Here is a 12,441-nt window from a genome sequence, read left to right as displayed (position 1 = left end):
CAGCCCCTGGTCCAGTGTTTCAGAGCCAGGAAGATAAGTTCCCATAACTTCTGGCTGCAAAAAACAGCTGGGATTGAGTTGGAAGAAACGGCGGAAGTCCCAAGCAGTTTCCCTTAAAGGACCCACACTCAAGACTTACTCAGATTCACTCCTTCTGAGCTCCAGCACCAGGGTGGCAGCTTGAATGGCACCAGTGACATACAGGGAGGAGATGCAGTGTCTGGCGTCAAGGTGAGATCTGGGAGACAGCTTTCTCCTCAACAGAAAGGCCAGTAGAGGCCATTATCCCTTTCCTGAACTCTCCCCACACAGAGCCACAGGGTCAGCAGGTGGGTACCATAACTGAGACTCTATCAACCTGGCTAATGCTGTTTGCCCTACCCAAATGAACAAAGAAATATGGCCCAAATGAAAGAACAGATCAACACTCCAGAAAAAGAACTAAAAAAGGTGGAAATAAATAATCTATCAAATACAGAGTTCAAAACACTGGTTATAAGAATGCTCAAGGAACTTAGCGAGAACTTCAACAGCATAATGATCCAGTCAGAAATGAAGAATACACTAACTGAAATAAATAACATTGTACAAGGGATGAAATAACAGTCCAGAGGATGAAACTCAAAATCAAATCAATGATTTGGAATAAAGGAACCAAAAAACAACCAATCAGAATAAGAAGGAAAAAAGAATACAAAAACATGAGGATAGTGTAAGCAGCCTCTGGTACAACTTTAGTGTTCCAACATTTGCAACACAGACATGCCTGAAGGAGAGCAAGAAATGGGAACTCTATTTGAAAAAAGGATGAAAGAAAACTTCCCTAATTTTGAAGGAAATAGACATGCTGCAAGTCCAGGAAACAGAGTCCGAAACAAGATGGATACAAAGAGGCCCACTCCAAGACACATAATTAAAGTGTCAAAGGTTAAATATAAAGAGAAAATCTTAAAAGCAGCAAGTTAGTTAGTTACAAGGGAGCTCCCATAAGACCATCAGTTGATTTCTCAAAAGTAACTTTTCAGGCTAACAGGGATTGGCAAGAAATATTCAAAGTCATGAAAGCAGGGACCTACAGTCAAGATTGCTCTACCCAGCAAAGCTGTCATTTAGAATCAAAGTGCAGATAAAGAGCTTCCAAGACAAGAAAAAGCTAAAGAAGTTGATCATCACCAAACCAATATTACATGAAATGTTAAAAGTACCTATTGAAGAAAAAGATCAAAATTATGAACAATAAAATGGCAAAAATACAAATCTATCAACAACTGAATCTAAAAAACTAAGCAAACAAGAAGAACAGAGACAGAATCATGGATACAGAGAGTATTTTGATGGTTGCCACATGGGAGGGGCATGTGGGGGGATGGGTGAACAGGTGAGGGGATTAAGAAGTACAAATAGGTAGTTTCAGAATAGGGATGTAAAGTACAGTATAGGAAGTGAAATAGCCAAAGAACTTACATATATGAACATGGACATGAACAATGGTGTGGGATTGCCTAACAGATCGGGGATGCTGGGGCTGAGGGGAGGGCAAAGGGGAAAACTGGGACAACTGTAATAGCATAATCAATAAATTATAATTAAAAAATAAAAATCAACAAAAAAAACAGAAAGAATAGGCTAAGGTCAGTAAAACCAAAAGCTGATTCACTGAAAAGATCCATAAAATTGATAAAAATTTTAGTTTAATGAGGGCAATTCCTTGAGATAACCTATTAATTTTAGGATGGGTTTTTATATTTTCGCAATAAAACATACTGTTGGAATTGCACTGAATCTGTAGATTGCTTTGTGTAATATTGTCATTTTAACAGTATTAAGTCTTCAATCAATGAACACATACCTGCTTTCCATTTATTTGACTCTCCTTTAATTTCTTCCATCAACGTGTTGTAGTTTTGAACATACAAGTCTTTCACCTCCTTAGTTAAATTTAATCCTAATGACTTTATTTTTTTTGATGCTCTTATAAATGGAATTGTTTTCTTAATTTCTTTTAAGAAAACAATGTTTTCTTTGTTTATTGTTACTGTATGTAAATGCAACTTGTTTTGTGTGTTTATTTTGTGACCTACAAGTTTGCTAAATTTGTTTATTTGTTCTAACCAGAAAAAACTACTAGAACAAACAAGTTTTGGCAATATTGCAAGACAGCAATATACAAGAATTAATTTTATATCTATACTCTATGCCAGTAACAATCTGAAAATGAAATTAACAAATATATTCAAACAGCAGCATAAAGGATAAATAAAACACTTATGAATATATTTAACATAATGTTTGAAAGACCTGTACACTGGAAACTGCAGAACACTGCTAAGAGAAATTTTTTACAATCTAAATGGAGAGACACTGCATGATCATTGACTGGAAGATTCCATCCTAAAATGGTAATTCTGTGCATTGATCTACAAATTTAGTGCAATCCCCTGAAAGCCCAAGTAAATTCTTTTTGGATAGAAATTGACAAGATGATTCTAAAATCTATATGGAAATGTAACGGATCTAGAATAAGCAAAATAATTTTTAAAACAAAAACAAAATAGGACTTTTGCCACCCAATTTCTGAACTTGCTATAAAGCTACAGTGTGATGCATGCATGATGACAGACATATTTGATCAATGGAACTAAACACAAAATACAGAAATAAACCCTTACATTTATGGTCAATGGGTTTTTGAGAAAGGTGCCACTGCAATTCAATAGTGAAGAGAGTCTTTCCAAGAAACAGTCCTAAAACAACTAGATCTTACGTTAAAAGAAAAAAAAAAAACTAAACTTAGATCTTTGCCTCACACCATATATTAAATAAACTCAAAATGGATGATAGACTTATGTACAAGAACTTGAACTATAAAACTTCTAAAGAAAACAGAAAATGCTTGTGACCTTGGAATGGCTGAGTGGCTTAGATGAGACACGAAAAACATGATCCATAAAAGAAAAAAAAAGTTAGACTCTATCTAAATTAAACGTTTGCTCTCTAAACCATTAAGAAACTGAAAAAACAAATCACAGAATGTGATAAAATATATTCAAATCATATATCTGATAAAGAACTCTTCTAATTCAATAAGAAAAACACTCCAATTTAAAAGAGGGGTTGGCCAAAACACTCAAAAACATGGAGATTGAATAGCATGCTATTAAACAATGAATGGGTGAAGACTGAGATTAGGGAAGAAATCAAAAAGTTTCTGGAAACAAATGAAAATGAACTCACAACAACCCAAAACCTATGGGACACAGCAAAGGCAGTCCTGAGAGGGAAGTTCATAGCAATACAGGCCTACCTTAAGAAGTTAGAAACAGTTCAAACAAACAACCTAACCATACACCTACAAGAACTCGAGGAACAACAAAGACAACCCAGAGCAAGTACAAGGAAGGAAAAAACCAAGATCAGAGCAGAAATAAATGACATAGAGACTAAAAGCACAATTGTAAGGATCAACAAATCCAGGAGCTGGTTCTTTGAAAAGATAAACAAAATCGACAAGCCCTTAAGCAGACTCATCAAGAAAAAAAGAGAGAGGACCCAAATAAACACAATAAAAAATAAAAGAGGAGAGACTACGACTGATACCACCGAAATACAAAGGATTGTAAGAAATTACTACGAAGAACTGTATGCCAAAAAATTTGAAAACCTAGATGAAATGAACAAATTTCTAGAAAAATATAATCTTCCAAAACTCAATGAAGAAGTAGCAGAAAGCCTGAACAGACCAGTAACACCTGATGAAATTGAAACAGTAATCAAAAAGCTTCTGACACACAAAAGCCCTGGACCAGATGGTTTCACAAGAGAATTCTACAGAGCATTTAAAAGGGAGCTAACCCCCATCCTCCACAGATTATTTCAAAAAATTGAAAAAGACAGAAGACTCCCAAAATCGTTTTACGAAGCCAACATCATCCTAAGCCCAAAACCAGATAAAGACGTAACGAATAAAGAAAACTTCAAGCCAATATCGCTGATGAACATAGACGCTAAAATTCTCAACAAAATATTGGCAAACCGCATCCAGCAATACATTAAAAAGATCATCCACCATGACCAAGTGGGATTCATCCCAGGGATGCAAGGATGGTACAATATTTGCAAATCAATAAACATAATATACCACATAAACAAAAGCAAAGACAAAAACCACTTGATCATATCAATAGTTGCAGAAAAAGCATTTGATAAGGTACAGCACCCATTTATGATAAAAACCCTCAACAAAGTGGGAATAGAGGGAGCATTCCTCAACATAATAAAGGCCATATATGAGAGACCTACAGCCAACATCATACTCAATGGACAAAAACTTAGAGCTTTCCCAATAAGATCAGGAACAGGAAAAGGATGCCCTCTCTCACCACTCCTATTCAACATAGTATTGGAAGTCCTAGCCACAGCAATTAGACAAGAAAAAGAAATAAAAGGCATCCAAATTGGAAAGGAGGAAATGAAACTGTCACTGTTTGCAGATGATATGATAGTGTACATGGAAAATCGTATAGACTCCACCAAAAAACTACTTGACCTAATAAATGAATTTGGCAAAACAGCTGGATACAAAGTCAATACTCAGAAATCAAAGGCATTCCTGTATACCAACAATGAAACAGCAGAAACAGAAATCAGGAAAAACATCCTATTTGATATAGCAACAAGAAAAATAAAGTACCTAAGAATAAGCCTAACCAAGGAGGTAAAAGACCTGTACTCAGAAAACTACACAACACTGAAGAAAGAAATTAAGGAAAACACAAACAAATGGAAGCATGTACTATGCTGATGGATTGGAAGAATTAACATCATCAAAATGGTCATACTACCCAAATCGATTTATAGATTCAATGCAATCTCTATTAAAGTACCTTTGACATATTTCACAGATAAAGAACAAACATTTCAGAAATTTATATGGAACCATAAACGACCCCGAATAGCTGCAGCAATTTTGAGAAAGAAGAACAAAGCAGGAGGGACCACAATACCTGGTATCAAACTGTATTACAAGGCCACTGTAATCAAAACAGGCTGGTACTGGCATAAAAACAGGCACATAGACCAATGGAACAGACAGAGAGCCCAGAAATAAACCCAAGTCTCTACAGTCAATTAATATTTGACAAAGGAGGCAGGAGCATAAAATGGAGCAAAAACAGCCTCTTCAACAAATGGTGTTGGGAGATCTGGACAGCTACGTGCAAAAAAATGAAACTCGATCACCAACTTACACCACAAACAAAAATAAATTCAAGGTGGGTAAAAGACTTAAATATACGTCGTTAACACCATAAAAGTCCTAGAGGAAAACATTGGCAGGAAGATCTCAGACATTCCACGCAACAACATCCTCACAGACACGTCCCCCAAAGCAAGGGACATAAAGGAAAGAATAAACAAATGGGACCTCATCAAAATAAAGAGCTTCTGCATGGCTAAAGAAAACAGCATGAAAATGAAAAGAGAACCAACAGTATGGGAAAACATATTTGCCAATGATACCTCAGACAAGGGTCTAATCTCCAAAATATATAAAAAAACTCATACAACTCCACTCCAGGAAGACACACAACTCAATTAAAAAATGGGCATAGGACTTGAACAGACACTTCTCCAAGGAAGACATACAGAGGGCCCAGAGACATATGAAAAGATGCTCAGCATCACTAGCCATCAGAGAGATGCAAATTAAAACCACAATGAGGTACCATCTCACACCAGTCAGAGTGGCCAACATAAACAAACCAACAAACAAATGTTGGAGAGGATGCGGAGAAAAGGGAACCCTAGTACATTGTTGGTGGGAATGCAGACTGGTGAGGCCACTGTGGAAAACAGTATGGAATTTTCTCAGAAAACTAAAAATGGAACTGCCCTTTGACCCAGCAATTCCGCTGCTGGGATTATACCCTAAGAACCCTGAAACACCAATCCAAAAGAACCTATGTACTCCAATGTTCATAGCAGCACAATTTACAATAGCCAAGTACTGGAAGCAACCTAAGTGCCCATCAGCAAACGAGTGGATCGAAAAACTACGGTACATTCACAAAATAGAATTCTACGCAGCAGAGAGAAAGAAGGAGCTTATACCCTTTGCAATGGCATGGATGGAACTGGAGAGCATTATGCTAAGTGAAATAAGCCAGGAAGTGAGGGACAAATACCATATGATCTCACCTTTAACTGGAACATAATCAACAAAAGAAAAAAGCAAGCAAAATATAACCAGAGACATTGAAATTAAGAACAATGTAACAATAGCCAGAGGGGAGTAGGGAGGGGATAGTGGGGAGAGGGGTCTACAGGAGCTACTATAAAGGACACAAGGATAAAATCAAGGGGGAGGGTAGAGGTGGGGGAGGGAGGTGGGATTGGCTGGGGTGGGGTGGAGGGATGGGGAGAAAATGCAGACAATTGTAACTGAATAAAAATGTTTTAAAATTTTTTAAAAATAAATAAAAGAGGGGTTGGGGTAGATTTGAATAGGCATTTCACCAATAAGGTATATAAATAGCTAATGAACACAGATTAAGATGCTAAACATTACCAGTCATTAAGGTCACAATGAGATATATTAATAAGCTGTAATGGCTGTAGCTAAAAACTAAAATGGCTATAATAAAAGGATGTAGAGAAGGAAACCTTCACACTTTGTTGGTAGGGATGTAAAATATTACAGCTACTTTGGATCAGTTTTGCAGTTCCCTAAAAAGCTAAACATAAATTCAACCATGTGACCTAGCATTCCCATTCATAGGTATCTCCCCACAAGAAATGGTAATATATATTCACACAAAGACATGTAAACAAATGTTTATATAGCAACATCAACTGGTGAATGGATTTAAAAACTGTGGTATATTTATACAATGGAATAATATTCAGCAATAAAATGAAGTACCACAAAACATTACACTAAATAAAAGCCAGACACAAAAGATCACATATTATATGATTACACTTAATTGAAATTTCCAGAAAAGTCAAATCCAGAGGGATAAAAAGGAGGTCAATGGGTTTCTGGGGTTGGAGGGGGAGCAGAGGATGAAGGCAAATGGGGTAATACCTTTTGGGTTGCTATAAATGTTCTAAAACCAGATTGTGATGATGGTTGCACAACTCTGTAAGTTTACTAAAAATTACTGTGCACTTCAATATATATTTATAAACCTCAATAAAACTTTTAGAAAATTAAACCATAGCTAATTCTACTGTAAATCAACAATATCCAACATTTCGCATGTAAATTTATATATAATTTATAAATAAAAAAGGCAAATCACTTGGGAGATGGATAGGCTTGTGATGGCTACCCAAAGTAAAGCAATTATAATGAACTTAAAAGGTAAAAATACCTTGACTCCAACCAATTGATGCTTGCTGGTTCATAAAAATACGTTAAGTAACTGTCTCACTTTGTAGCAAGTCTGAATTCTAGAATATTTAGAAATATTTTTAAATTGTAATTTTTTTCTAATTTCATAAATTACCTAATACATAAATGCTTTATAGAGTAGTAAGTGAAATGCTTTAATACAATACGTCCTACAGACCAGTTTAGGTAACATTTACAAACACTGTATTAAATACTGAATCATATAGTGAGAAAATTTTTTTAATTCTTCTTTAATCCTTTTGATTTAGATAAGGAGGAAATCTGTATGAGGTGCTAGTTTACTCTTAAACCTCTCTCAAAGTGTACCTGCTAACTGCTGTTTTTAAGAAAAGGGCAAGAGCCTTTAACAGGAAGCGATTTTCATAACATTGTTTTCATTGTATTCCTTCATACAGTAATCCTCTATCAATATGAGTGGTGCTAGGTTTCCATGTGTGGTAAAGATATAAATTAATGTATTTTGAAACATAATCCCAAGTTTAAGAGTTAGGATGGGTATGTACTATGAGAACAGGGCAGAAATCATGAATGAGGCATGTGAAGGACCTAAATTCAGGAAAATTTGCTTCCCGTAACGTAAACCACCTAGGGCAGAGTAAACTCACAATGAATGTTTACCTCTAATATGGATAACGTCAATGATTCAAAAGCACCTAAAGATGAGTGAAATACCTTTATTTGTTTATATTGCTTCTTTTGTGTGTGTCTTTCTTTTTCGACAGATTATATCCATATGAACACATGCTGGGAACCAACAGTTCCCACTAATTATACTACTGCACAACAGTTTAAGTTTTGGTAAAGGGTAGATTATCTAATAATTAAAGTAGAACCCTTTATCAAGTAACACTTTTATTTCTAGCTTTATTGTTACAATTGACATATAGCCCTGTGTAAGTTTAAAATGTACATGTTGGTTTGAAATACTTGAATCTTACGAAATGATCATAGTGTTAACTAACACCTGAATCAGGTCACGTAATTACCATAAATTACCATAATTACCATTTCTATGTCCTAAGCAACTTTCAAGTATGTGATACAGTATTATTAACTATAATCACAATGCTGTACATTAGATCCCCAGAACTTACCCATCTTAGAGCTGGAAGTTTGTACTCTTTGATCAACATCTCCCCTATTCCCCAACCCCCCACAGTCCCTTGTAACCACCATTCTAACCTCTGTTTCAACGACTTCAGCTTTTTTAGCTTCCACATAAAGTGATACCACACAGTATTTGTCTTTGTTTGACTTACTCAACTTTACATAATGCCCTCGAGGTCCATCCATGTTACAAATGGCAAGATGTCCTTCTTTCTCATGGCTGAATAATACTCCATTATGTATATATACACATTTTTATCCATTCATCCACTGACAGATACTTAGGTTGTTTCCCTATATTGGCTATTACAAATAACATGAACTGCTTTTCTACTGTGTATTTCAAAAAAGTAATTAATTCACTTTCACATATATAACCCTCTGTAAAGAAGTTTTTCTGAACTTAAACTGTACTTTACCATACCATATTTTTAAAATTACATGTCAACACTGAAAAAATCTTCCAATTATTAAACCTTTAAAAAATTCTGTACTACCTATAGGACAGATATCCTGAATTCATTTATTTTAAAAATAGTTTTTAAGCATATGTTTTGTGCAAGGCATTATAAATAATACAAAATAAGATTATTTCTGAACTCTAGTCAGTTATAATCTAGTTGGAGAAATAAAGCATGTGGCAAACCAACAATACAAAGAGACTTCATCAAAAAATGTATATTTCTGGTTATGGTAAATAAAAATGGCTCATACAGAAATCAGAATTTCAACAGAAGTTAAAGGATAATATTCTGATAGGTAGAGATGGGGCAAGAGAGCATTCCAAGAGGGGAGTGTCTCTGATATCAAACTAAGGAATTTGAACATCATTCTATAATCAATACTGAACCCTAAAAGACTTCCAAGCAGTGGTTTATATGGAAGGCCTTTGAAGGCAGTAATAGAATAGATCTGAAAGGGTGAGAGTTGGGAAAATGTAGGTACAAATTAAATGTCCTTCCTGAGGTTATACAGTTAACCAGATGCCCGATCCTACAACTTGCTTCATTGAACACCGATCTCACTGTTTTCTATTATTAGCATACACCAACAAGAACAAGATTCTATTCAGAATTACGCAAAGACACATAATTCATAAGTTATTTTTATTAGTAACCTTCACAGTGATAACTCACAGAATTTGCACTTATCATGTTAACACACTAATGTCTTTGGATAAAATGTTTTGTTATGATACACAAAGTATGCCCCTTCATCCTTTTCATACAGCGCCCATTTATGCTATCTTTCACAGGAGGTGTTCAAAAATACTGGTGAAGCTAATTTATATATTTGAAATAATCAATGATCTGGACATTGAATAACACTAATGTAGAATTACAGCATTCTAAGATATCATTTTGTGATTCACATTCACATACGTAGACTTCCATATCAACAGTTAAATAGTATATTATAGGAATAATTCTAGCCTCTGTGGTATAGTACAAAACAATTCATTTCATAAAACACCCATGCCAATGATAAATCATAATGTGTTTTAAATAGCAGCTTCATTCTTGAAGCTGAAACTAGTCCTTTTACAATACCTCTGACAGAAAGATGTCAATTGTTCCATAAATAAAGTCATACTTCTACCACCCCAACTTAACATATACATACCAAATCTTTTCTAAACACCCTTTTTTGGGTTCCGAAATATCTAAATGATCCCTGTTGTAAACTCTTGAGTAGTTTTCAGAATTTCTAAGTAGAATCACAAAATAGAGAAATTGAGTTACACTCAAAACTGGTTACATCCTCAAACTAAAAATGAAATCAAAAAGCAAAGTATCTACAAAAACTCTTTTGCTCATAAACACATCTAAACAGCACTATACTATATTCCTCCAATTTGGAGTCTGGAAAGAATTTTCAAGAGATATGACTCTATAACTGGGATTCCATTAGATACTTAGGCTATGTAATAGTAGCTATAAGGAGTACGTGAAAGTTCACTAAAAGAACCATGAAATGTAAGAAGTTATTTTTAGAGATTCCACTTTAATGCTTCCATAGTTTAATGACTAGTCAACATTTTACATATAGCAATTCTCTTGGACATTAAAAAATCTAATTTAGACTAATAAATGCATATTCCCTCCACAAGACTAGGTTTCTTTATTAAAACAATACATCCCTCTTAAGTGAGTTCAACTTACTAAGACAGGCCCAACAAAATTTGAAGCAAAACATGTAATAAGTTCTCATCTCTTTGATGTCTTTCCCTGTCTCCAAAAGCCCTCAAGTGGCTTTTAAGACTTCAACTACTCTGTAAAACCCTTCTTTAGATCTTCAAAATTCACTTTATTCTACAAAGTATATATACTTGCATATACAACCTCTCCAATATCAAAGTTTTCATGCAAACATTTTAGCCCAATTCGGTCTAAATTATGTGGAAATAAATGATAGCTCAATTTAGGTAGAGGTGTTTTCAATGTTTAGAAGAAGCTTGTTAACCTAAATTTATTTTAACTTTCATAGTTTCAGTAAGTGTAGAAATTAAAAAATCAAAATAAAAAATTCCAGATTTAGCAAAAACAAAAAAAGGGGGGGCATAATTCAGGAATAGGAGACTGGAAGCTGGAGTCTGACACCTGTTCCCCATTCACCCAGTTCTATAATCAAAGAACTTAAAATCAACTGATCCAATACTTCATTTTTAAAGTGACAGAGCTGATGCCAAAGATCAAGATTAACCACTCATAAGCCTACAGTACTTTGCAGCCTTCCCTAAGATATTATTTCATTTCATTTCACCTCATATCTCTGGACCCGTAGATTCCCTACAACCTAACTTTCTGTACACTGGACCTTAATGGTAGTGGCCCCAGGACTTCTGTAAAAAGTAGCTGTGGGTAGGGTAGGAGTTTAAATGAAAGGAGTATGAGTAGTTTTAAATTCCAGGACTGCCTTAGATTTACAGTTATTTTTACACAGTAACTCCAAAAGCAAATAAACAAACAAATCCCCCTCCCAGATATTCTCAATATTCGTAAAACTCGGGTGTATTTTTGTTTCTTTTACAGAAGATTAAAGTAACCTTCAGGTCTATTCATCCCTCATAGTAAGTCGAATTCTGCCTAAAAAAAATTTAGGTCCACGTTTTTAGAGATAAGGAAAGTTAAAATTTTAGTCTTTACAACTTGGTACATTAGAGTGAAATCACTCACTAAACTAAGAAGACAATTTAAAATTCAAGTTATAATTATTTTTTCTGCATGTGCTTTATATAATTATATGCGCCCAAGCATAAAAAACTATTCAATTGGCAGACACAATGTAAATGAATTAGTATCTTAAGAACCAAATGATATTAAATATATATTTTTTTTCAAAAAATGCAATCAGCCCTGGCTGGTGTAGCTCAGTGGATTGGGTGCCAGCCTGCGAACCAATGGGTCGCCGGTTCCGTTCCCAGTCGGGGCACATGCCTGGGTTACAGGCCAGGTCCCCAGTGGGGGTTGCCCGGGAGGCAACCACACATTGATGTTTCTCTCCTCTTTCTCCCTCCCTTCCCTCTGTCTAAAAATAAATAAGATCTTTAAAAAAAATGCAATCAAGCACCAGACAGAATAGTCACAAGTCACAATGTCGGCTTTATAACAATCTATCTTGTTTTAATATATATTTAAAAGTTAAATCAGCCAAAACTTAATGGTAAAAGTCTGATTTACAATGTATGACAGTCACATAAAGGAGATACCGGAATGTCTCAATCTCATCACCACATTTACCAGGGTTGTGAGGACAGCAAAGGGTGTTCAGGTGGTTAAACAGAGTGCTGATGGTTTTAACTAATTTAACTAACGTCAGTATTTCACATAGATCCAATAAAGTCAAGGTCACAACCTATTCTCACATGGTCAAGTTACCTCTGAAAAGAGAAAAACTTCACTCTGGCATCGATTAGTGCT

At 35.1% G+C, this 12,441-nt stretch overlaps 1 protein-coding gene across 2 annotated transcripts in view; it reads right to left on the bottom strand.

Moving 5' to 3' along the window:
* The window catches only part of RIC1 (RIC1 homolog, RAB6A GEF complex partner 1), a 139,311-nt gene that overhangs the window by 125,581 nt on the left and 1,289 nt on the right, over positions 1-12,441 (bottom strand). The gene's annotated exons all lie outside the window — the stretch shown is intronic.

The sequence above is a fragment of the Desmodus rotundus genome, chromosome 1 (genome assembly GCF_022682495.2).
Source record: "Desmodus rotundus isolate HL8 chromosome 1, HLdesRot8A.1, whole genome shotgun sequence".
NCBI classification, from domain to species: domain Eukaryota; kingdom Metazoa; phylum Chordata; class Mammalia; order Chiroptera; family Phyllostomidae; genus Desmodus; species Desmodus rotundus.
The sequence above is the reverse complement of the archived record's forward strand: the minus strand, read 5'-3'. Positions and strand labels throughout refer to the sequence as shown.